This window comes from Aotus nancymaae, unplaced genomic scaffold (assembly GCF_030222135.1).
Source record: "Aotus nancymaae isolate 86718 unplaced genomic scaffold, 86718_ANA_hifiasm-v0.15.2.pri h1tg000027l, whole genome shotgun sequence".
Classification (NCBI taxonomy): domain Eukaryota; kingdom Metazoa; phylum Chordata; class Mammalia; order Primates; family Aotidae; genus Aotus; species Aotus nancymaae.
This window is the reverse complement of record NW_026988440.1, coordinates 2557024-2566824: the sequence shown is the minus strand read 5'-3', so window position 1 is coordinate 2566824 and position 9801 is coordinate 2557024. Positions and strand designations below refer to the sequence as shown.

The window sequence follows — 9801 nt, the reverse complement described above, 5'->3', positions numbered from 1 at the left end:
TCTGTCTCAAATAATAATAATAATAATAATGACTGCATTTAAAGGGCACTTGCTGTATTCCAAGCATTGGTTTAAGTACCTACATAGGTTATTTTGTTCAGTGTTTATCACAGCCACCTGAAAAGAATGTTCTTATACATAATAAAGAAATGAAGCCTAGGCCAGGTACAGTGACTCACGCCTGTAATACCAGCACTTTGGAGGCCGAGGCAGGTGGATCACCTGAGGTCAGGAGTTTCAGACCAGGCTGGCCAACATGGTGAAACCCCGTCTTTACTAAAAATACAAAATTATCCAGGTGTGGTGGCATGCACCTGTAATCCCAGCTGCTTGTGAGCCTGAGGCAGGAGAATCACTTGAACCTGCAAGGCAGAGGTTGCAGTGAACCGAGATTGCACCATTGCACTCCAGTCTGGGCAAAAAGAGCAAAACTCCATCAGAAGGAAGACAGGAAGACAGAAAAGAAAAGAAAGAGAGAGAAAAGAAAAGGAAAAGAAAGAAAAGAAAAGGAAAGGAAAGAAATGAAGTCTAGAAAGTATAGGTAAGTTGTTCATGAAAATTAGGTGCAGAAAGGTTAAGTAACTTGCCTAGAGTAACACAATTATGAAGATTTGAGGCCAGAATTCAGTTCCAGGCAGTTTTGTTCTAAATCTAATCTATTGCTCTTAAGCCACTGTAGTGTCATGCCAAGACTGGCCTAAAGTGGCGTCTTCGGCTCAAACAGGCCCTTCTGTGACAATGATCATGAACATTCCCTTTATATGCCCTATATAAAGACCATGAAGCTGCATAGATCTGGTATGTTAGTTGTCCTGGGGTTTCTAGTTTCTGAAGGTTACCATTAAACAGGCCCTTCTATGACAACGATCACGAAATACATGCCTAATAAAGTATTAGGATCAGGAAGAGGGGTGAAGAGAATGCAGTATTTGAGACAATGGTTACTGACTATATTTAAAATCACAATTTCATGACTATTAAGGTATATCTTAAACTTTTTTCCCTGATGTTTCATGGTATCTAAGTGAAAGAAGACGCTTGTTCCCTACACCCCAGGACGTGTGGAACTGTCCATGGTCCTGAAAGACAAACTGGTAGGTCCCACCACTTTCATAAATGACATTCTTATTGTGGAAAACTGCACTAGTGAAAACTCTACATATGACGTTGTACATGCATCACTTACAAGGATTCAGCAATCCTTGGAAGGATGATGTAGACCCACAGAATATTACCTTTATATGCCCTATACTAAAATTACAAAACAAAATCCAATTAGACCACATTATGAGCTAGAAGTTTATCCTGAAATTTTAGATCAGAATGCAAAGAAAAGAAATCCAGCATTATAGTATGGACAAGAGAGAATAAAGATATATTTCAACTAACTATATATCCCCTCAGAACATATGCTATCCTTTTTAACCTCACCTTAATTTAAATTTAACAGCGCATTTACTGTCATTTTTGTCTTTTGTTTATTTTATATTTTTGTTTTCTTTTATCTTATATCTTCCAACCAGGATTTCCCCTTTTGCCTGAAGCATATTCTTCAGGACTCCCCTTAGTAAAGGTGTGTTTGTGTCAAATTGTCTTTGTTTGGAAAAAATCCATTGAGACTTGATTTTTATATTATTGTATTTTCATTTCTAAATGTTGTGTATTTGTCTTTTCAAATTTTCCTGAACACTATTTACAGTTTCTGATTAACTGAAAGTCCTTTAAAGCCTGTTTTTAAATCACAGTAGGTAGGGCTATTTTATATACTATTCTTCCTATTCTGCTGTTTGGTGTTTCTGCTTGATCTTTCATGGTGAGTTGTATCTTCTGAACCGTTTTGTTGTTGTTTCCCTGGTAAGTGCCTACTTTGCTTATGGAATAATTTTATGAAATTTTAAAAGTGTGAATAATGGCATCTTCCTCCAGAGAGCATTTGTGTTTGTTTTGTGTGTGATTTTTGTTTGTTTTTTGACAGGTTCCTTGGAGCCTGGCCCACTAGAAACAGAATTTATGACTTGATGATTTTCAGACAATCCAGGTAAAGTGAACTTAGGCTGAAGATACATGTGAGGGGCCACTTGTGTTTACTCCCAGTTCCCACACAGCCCCAAGGCAGCGGTCTCTGCAGTCCTTTGAGCATGGGGCATTTCCCTTACTTACACTGAGGAACTGACCTTAGGGGGGCCCAGAAAAATGGAGGAGATCATCCTAGGAGACTTCCCACTTTCAGTGCTACTTGAGCTTTGCCTCCTATTCCAAATGCCTTACATGGCCATGGACACCAAAGCTTATCTTGTCTACATTGAGTAAACGAGCTCATGACAAAAGTAAATCAGAGTTCCCTGATTTTTATTAGGCAGTTTTCCTGATGTGAAAGTCCTCAGTGCTTTTATGATGTATTTTATCTTGTGATAATCCATTTTTGTTAGCATGAGAGTAGGTGTGGATACCTAATGTGCCACATTAGTGGTTCACACTTTATCCTTAAAGCTCGTTATCACAAACCTTCCCATCTTGTTCCTTTAGAGTCATTGAATATCTGAGCAAACTATTAGCCACTACCCATGCATTGATAAGGATCTAACAACAAGACATTTCTTTAGGCCAAATGAACTTCTAGATGGTCTAATTGAAAATCTATCTGCTGGAGGTACTTTCCCTTCCACTCTTCTTTATGACAATTCCTGAAAAGGGCTGTAATGCTGCAAAGTCCACTTTTGGGTATTCAAATCATATTTAAATTTCTTTTTCTGTAGTCAACAGTCCTTAGGGAACTCCTCAAGACCCTAAGGATGAGACAAGGGAGAGTGGATTTACCAGCAGTAACAAGAATACTAGGAATAGAGTACACATTATGAGGCAACTTAGCTGAAGAACTGTTCAAGTCTGACACTGTATGTATATACACTATATACGTCCACTTCCTCCTGATGATTGAGTGCTGATGAACATAAGTGAATAAATAAAATCCAGGTCATGATGGACATCTCAAGTCACTTGGTGATTTGCTGTGTCATGATCAGGGCATTCAGAATCTACCAGGGCCCAGTAGCAAGCCAGGAACTGTTATTTAGTGGGAGAATAAAGAATGACATTTCCATTTCTTATGGTACATTTTGCACTTGTACTAACTTAACAGATTTTGGTTCAGAGAAATCCCATCACAAGCTAAGAAATCACAATTTTTCTTTGTTGAAATTATTTATCTACATTAGGGTTTAATAACATCAGTGCAGTGATTTTTCAAAGAGCTTGTACTCCCATCTTGGAGGAATTCTTTTTTCTTTTTTTTGAGACGGAGTTTCGCTCTTGTTACCCAGGCTGAAGTGCAATGGCGCGATCTCGGCTCACCGCAACCTCCGCCTCCTGGGTTCAGGCAATTCTCCTGCCTCAGCTTCCCGAGTAGATGAGATTACGGGCACGCGCCACCGTGCCCAGCTAATTTTTTGTATTTTTAGTAGAGACGGGGTTTCACCGTGTTGACCAGGATGGTCTCGATCTCTTGACTTCGCGATCCACCCGCCTCGGCCTCCCAAAGTGCTGGGATTACAGGCGTGAGCCACCGCGCAGGGCTTGGAGGAATTCTTTAAGTTGAAAAGCCCAGGATCTGAATAATGAGCGAGTCTCATTGCCAACAGCTTCCAACCAGCTGTAGGACTGAATGAAGACACATGTGACTGCATAGTTTTAAGAGAAGGTAGGGCCGGGCGTGGTGGCTCACGCCTGTAATCCCAGCACTTTGGGAGGCCGAGGCGGGTGGATCACGAGGTCAAGAGATTGAGACCATCCTGGTCAACATGGTGAAACCCCGTCTCTATTGAAAATACAAAAAATTAGCTGGGCATGGTGGCGCGTGCCTGTAATCCCAGCTACTCAGGAGGCTGAGGCAGGAGAATTGGCTGAACCCAGGAGGCGGAGGTTGCGGTGAGCCGAGATCGCGCCATTGCACTCCAGCCTGGGTAACAAGAGCGAAACTCCGTCTCAAAAAAAAAAAAAAAAAAAAAAGAGAGAGAGGGTAGAGGACATAGGCAGTTCTTGCTTCACACTTCATTGAGCTACGTCCTTGGCCTCCATTCAAACTTAGCTACAGTGTTGGTGGCTTGATTTACAAGGTCAGAAATTTCCCAGGTATGGAATGTGCTGTCTTAAATAGTAACGAGGCCAATCTATGTAGGGTGTCCTTCTTTATCATTGGGGGTTGTATAAAGTCAGTGATTTCTTTAGAAATTTGGGGTTACAAACACCAGGCCTCATCTTACTTCAATCTGAAAAGCCTGAGCAAGGAATCTCTGGTGCCTGGATCCTTATTTGTCTCACAAGATTGAATTGTGAGCTGTGACATTTTCTCCCAAAAGTCTCTTTCAGGACAGAACTTCCAGTAATGGCAACATGAAGAGATAGATCAGCAAGTGTTCCTCTAAATAGCAGCATGAAAACTGGACAAAATACTAAAATAAGTATTTGAAGTCACTGGAAAACAAAGGCAAGCAGAAATGTGACAGAGCTTTGATCTTGAAAGATTACTCTATTGGGTAGAAACTGTAAGTTTGTGGCCTTTCCTCCTTACCTATGAGTTCGCTCCAACCTCTCAGCAGATAACTGCAGTACTGATGGCTCAAGAGGGCAGTTTATAGAGTTAAAAGCTCAAGTAAGCTAAAAATGTAAAAAGCAATTTTGAAACAGATCTGCAGAAGAATTCAGATTCAAAATCTGAATACAAACTATGCCCACATCCTTGGTTGAACACTTAACTCTCCATGGGTGTGAGACACTCAGGGGAACCTGGGGAAAAATCAGAGAGAATCCAGAGGGAAGTCTACCCTTGAAAGAGAGAAATAATCCTGAAGAGATGCAAAAGTCTGCAGTTACACGGACTGCTTGCATTTGTCAACCTGCACGCAACACAGGCAGAAGAAAGCAAAAATCTTACTGGACTGAGGGGTGAAAAGGCAGGATGTAGGGCCAACAGAGCAGCTGGCAATTTAGAGGGGATTCTGGAGACAAAACAAACACAGGGAAGCTGAATTCCAAAATTGAGTAGAAATAGCTCCAATGCTTGTTAGTCCATGTTGTGTTGCTATAAAGGATACCTGAGACTGGGTAATTTATAAAGAAAAGAGATTTATTTGGCTCATGGATGTATACGTTGTACAAACATGGCACCAGCATCTCTTCAGCTTCTGGTGAAAACTCAGGAGCCTTTTACTTGTGGTGGAAGGGGAATGGGAAGCAGGCATGTCACATGGCAAAAAAGAAACAGGGCGAGAGGAGCCAGGTTCTTTTAAACAACCAATTCTCTTTCAAAATAATAGAGCAGGGGCAAGGCATGGTGGCTCAGGCCTGTAATCTCAGCACTTTGGGGGCCAAGGCGGGCAGATAATGAGGTCAGGAGTTCCAGACCAGCCTGGCCAATATAGTGAAACCTGCCTGTACTAAAAATACAAAAATTAGCTAGTGATGCAGGCCTGTAGTCACAGTTACCCGAGAGACTGAGGCAGAACAATCGCTTGAATCCGGGAGGCAGAGTTTGCATGAGCCAAGATTGCGCCACTGTACTCCAGCCTGGGCGACAGACTGAGACTCAGTCTAAAAAATTAAGAATAATAATAATATAGAGCAAAGAGAACTTACTCATGACTGTGGGAGGGCACCAAGCCATTCATGAGGGATCTACCCCCATGACCCAAACAGCTCCCACTAGGACCCACCTCCAGCACTGGGGATTACATTTCAACATGAGATTTGGCAAGGACAGATATCCAAACCATATCAACCAATGACTAAATTACAAAGATGCAGAGTAGACACCCAGACCCCCTGCTGAAAATGCAGCAACTGGATATTGATAAACAGAGCAGAGACATCAGTTGTAGCCAACTGCAGAGGTAATAGATTTCACAGTTACCAGTTCCAGGAAAATTAACTGCATTCCCTGAGGGGCAGGGGTGGTGGTGATGGGAGAATTGCAATCTTTTTTTTTTTTTTTTTTTTTTTTTTGCTCTGCTTTGTCCATGTTGAGAAGAGAATTGCAATCTTTGGAGAGATTGTTGTAGATTCCAGGCTCTCTAAAATAAAACACATAATGTCCACTTTGTCAAATAGGATCAGACATAGGAAAAAAAGAAAGAAAATAATGTGTGACTGTCATAAGGAGGAAAATGAAAAATAAATGGGTTCCCAATGGGCCCTGATATTGAAATTATCACCAAATTCTTTAACACAGCTTGAAAAACATATGGAAAGAAATGAAGAAAATATATTGAAGGAAACATCATTACTAAAGAGTGAATAGATAGGTAATTGGAGCAGCGAAATGAAAACTATAGAAAATACTAAGTAGAAATTCTCAAACTGAATTAAAAAATAATGACCGTGCTCTGGATGAGGTCAACAGAAGTTTTGAGATGGCAGAATAAAGAATCAGTCAGTGTCCTTGAATACAAATCAATAGAAATTGTTTAATCTAAAAATAAAAAAGTGAAATAAGATTAAAGAAAAATGGAGAAAATCTCACAAACCCTCAGAAAATATAAAGCAGGTAAACAGGTGACCAATTGCATAAGGTAGATTCACTGTGCAATTCCAGGGCAATATGCTTAGCTGAAAAACGGGCCTCAACTAATTCAACAGAGTAAAAGTCATCAGAGTGTATTCTCTATGATAATACTAAATTAGAAATTAACACAAAGAAGATATTTTAGAATCACCAACTGTATGGAATGAAACCACATTTCTCTATGTAAATTAAGGGCCAAAGATAAAATCACAAGGAAAATAAGAAAATATTTTGAATTAAATCTTCACAAAAACAACATATCCAAGTTTGTGGAATGCAGCTCAAGCATTGCTCTGGGGGAAATGTGAAGCTTTAAGTGCTTACATTAGACAGGAAGAAAGAGCCATGGTGGCTCGTACCTGTTATCCCAGCACTTTGGGAGGCTGAGGCAGGCTGATTGCTTGAGGCCAGGAATTCAAGACCAGCTTGGCCAACATGGCGAAACTCTGTCTCTACTAAAAATACAAAAATTAGCTGGGTGTGATGTTAGGCACCTTGTTGGGGTCTGTGAGAACGGCACGTCTGCCGGGGTCTCTTGACCTGCAAGAGGTTCCCAATACCTGGAAGAGAGAGTGCGCGGAAGAAAAGAGAGACAGAAAGCTGGAGTCTGGAGGGCTGGCCAGGCAATTGCCCAATTTAGCAATGCCTAAACCAGCAACTTTATTGTGCACATAGTTAGTATATATCTTTGCCCTACCTCATTCACAGAAACATTCGTTTGCCCCACCTCATTTACATAAGCATTCTTTGTCCCATCTCATTTACTGGAACAGATGCCATTATCTTATGAAAGGGAAGAGAAAGCCATCGGTCTACAAACTTAGGCAGTGGAAAACACACAATGGGTATGATCAAGTCATGCAGGTGGGTCTCATTATCAGGATGGGGAAACCTATAGTTAAAATGTTAATGATCTATGCAGGCACCAAAGAGGCAATAGACCCATTAACTTTGCAAATAGCAGTCACAGGAACAAGCACAGGACCCATCAATAGAGGGTAAACAAAGTCACAAAACTAGCCCAGAGCAGGTACTTCAAGCCTAGTAAAACCACACAGCTTTCACCCAGCCCTTAGGTCAGTGGACCAGAGATAAACTTCTGCAAACTCAAGCTTCTTTCAATTCTTTCTTTCCCTCAGCTCAACTGCCTCCAGGGGGGAGAAATGTGTCTGGGCTCAAGCTCTATTATGGCGGAGACACTTAGGGGTCTCTTACGCTGGAGCGATCCCCACAGCACCTGTACTCCCAGCTACTTGGGAAGCTGAGGCAGGAGAATTGAACCCAGGAGGCAGAGGTTGCAGTGAGCTAAGATTGCCACTGCACTCCAGCGTGGGTGACAGAGCAAGACTGTCTCAAAAAATCAAGCTAAATAAATACCTAAAATTAGTTCCACTGTAGGAAACCAGAAGAAGAAGAGCAAAATAAACCCAAAGTACACAAAAAGAAAGAAATCATAAAAGACAAGAATCAAATAAATCAAGAGAGCAGGGAGCAATAGAGAAAACAGATACAAAATTTGGTTCTTTGTTAAATTGACAAATCTCTAGTTCGATTGATGAGAAAAAAAAAGAGGACAAGGCCCATCCTCCGCGGACGCCCGCTGCCATGGCGACTGTGCTGCGCGTGGTCCTGCGTCCGTTGGCTCCCCGGCCGCCTGAGGCCTGCGGCAGAAATGCCGTTCCGAGCCAGGAGCGACGGCGTCGGGCTGCTGTATCCGCACCACATCCCCACCTCCCCGCTGCAGAAAGCGCTGCTGGCCGCCGGTTCCGCGGCTATGGCGCTCTATAACCCCTACCGCCACGACATGGTTGCAGTTCTAGGGGAGACCACGGGACACCGCACCCTGAAGGTCCTCAGGGACCAGATGAGGAGGGATCCAGAGGGTGCCCACATCCTGCAGGAGCGTCCCTGGATTTCGACATCTACCCTCGACCTGGGCAAGCTGCGGAGCCTGCCGGAAGGCTCCCTGGGCCGCGAGTATCTCCGTTTCCTGGATGTGAACAGGGTCTCCCCCAGACACCCAAGCACCCACCCGCTTCGTGGATGATGAGGAGCTCGCGTAAGTGATTCAGCGGTACCGGGAGGTGCACAACATGCTCCACACCCTGCTGGGGATGCCCACCAACATCCTGGGGGAGATCATGGTGAAATGGTTTGAGGCTGTCCAGACTGGCCTGCCCATGTGCATCCTGGGTGCACTCTTTGGACCAATCCAACTCAGTGCTCAGAGCCTGCAAGTGTTGATCTCAGAGTTGATTCCATGGGCCATTCAGAATGGGCGCAAAGCCCCATGTCTCCTCAACCTGTACTATGAGCGGCGCTGGGAACAGCCCCTGAGGGCTTTGCGGGAGGAGCTGGGCATTACGGCACCACCCATACACGTCCAGGGCTTGGCCTGAGCTCCTGAGCCAGTGGGGCCTGGCCTGCCTCCTCCACCCACTGCTTCCCTTGGGGGCAGAGGGCTTTGTTCCTCTTCTTTGAACACTGACCCTTGGACTACATTTATTATAATTTGTCATAGCCACTGCTGAGTGGCCTTAAGGACCAACCCCCAGGGAGCAAGCAGTACAGTGGGACTCCCAGGGGAACCAGCAGCTGCCCAAAGAGAACCATGCGTGAACAGCTCTAAGTCGTCTGGGCTCATGCTGGGATGCTGCAGATCTACGCTCCTGTTCCAGACTCCTCCCAGCCAGCCGGGTTTGCTGGGTGTCCTCACAGGAGTGAGGGCTACACCCACTTCCAAAAGCCTGAGAAGAGGGAAGCAGAGTGGAAGGAGAGTGTTTGTGAATAAAGACTCCCATTAGGAAAAAAAAAAAAAAAAAAAAAAGGACAAAATCACCAGTACCAGGAATGAAAAAAATGGATTATCATCACAGATCCTACAGACATTAAAAGAATAATAAGAAAATAAGCTGGGAGCAGTGGCTCATGCCTGTAATCCCAGCATTTTGGGAGGCTGAGGCAGGCAGATTACCTAAAGTCAGGAGTTCAAGACCAGCCATGGCCAACATGGTGAAACCTCTTCTCTAGCAAAAATACAAAGTTAGCCAGGCACAGCGGTGGGCATCCATAATCCCAGCTACTGGGGAGGCTGAGGCATGAGTATCACTTGAATCTGGGAAGTGGAGGTGGCAGTGAGCCGAGATCGTGCCACTGCACTCCAGCCTGGGCAATAGAGTGTGACCCTGTCTCAAAAAAGAGAAAACAAAACAAAACAAAAAAGAATAATAAGAAAATATTAAGAA

General features: G+C 43.5%; 1 pseudogene; it reads left to right on the top strand.

Annotated features, from left to right (window-relative positions):
- Positions 1 to 8161: 8161 nt before the first annotated feature.
- LOC105734303 (ubiquinone biosynthesis protein COQ4 homolog, mitochondrial-like) lies at positions 8162 to 9282 on the top strand (annotated as a pseudogene).
- Positions 9283 to 9801: the final 519 nt, after the last annotated feature.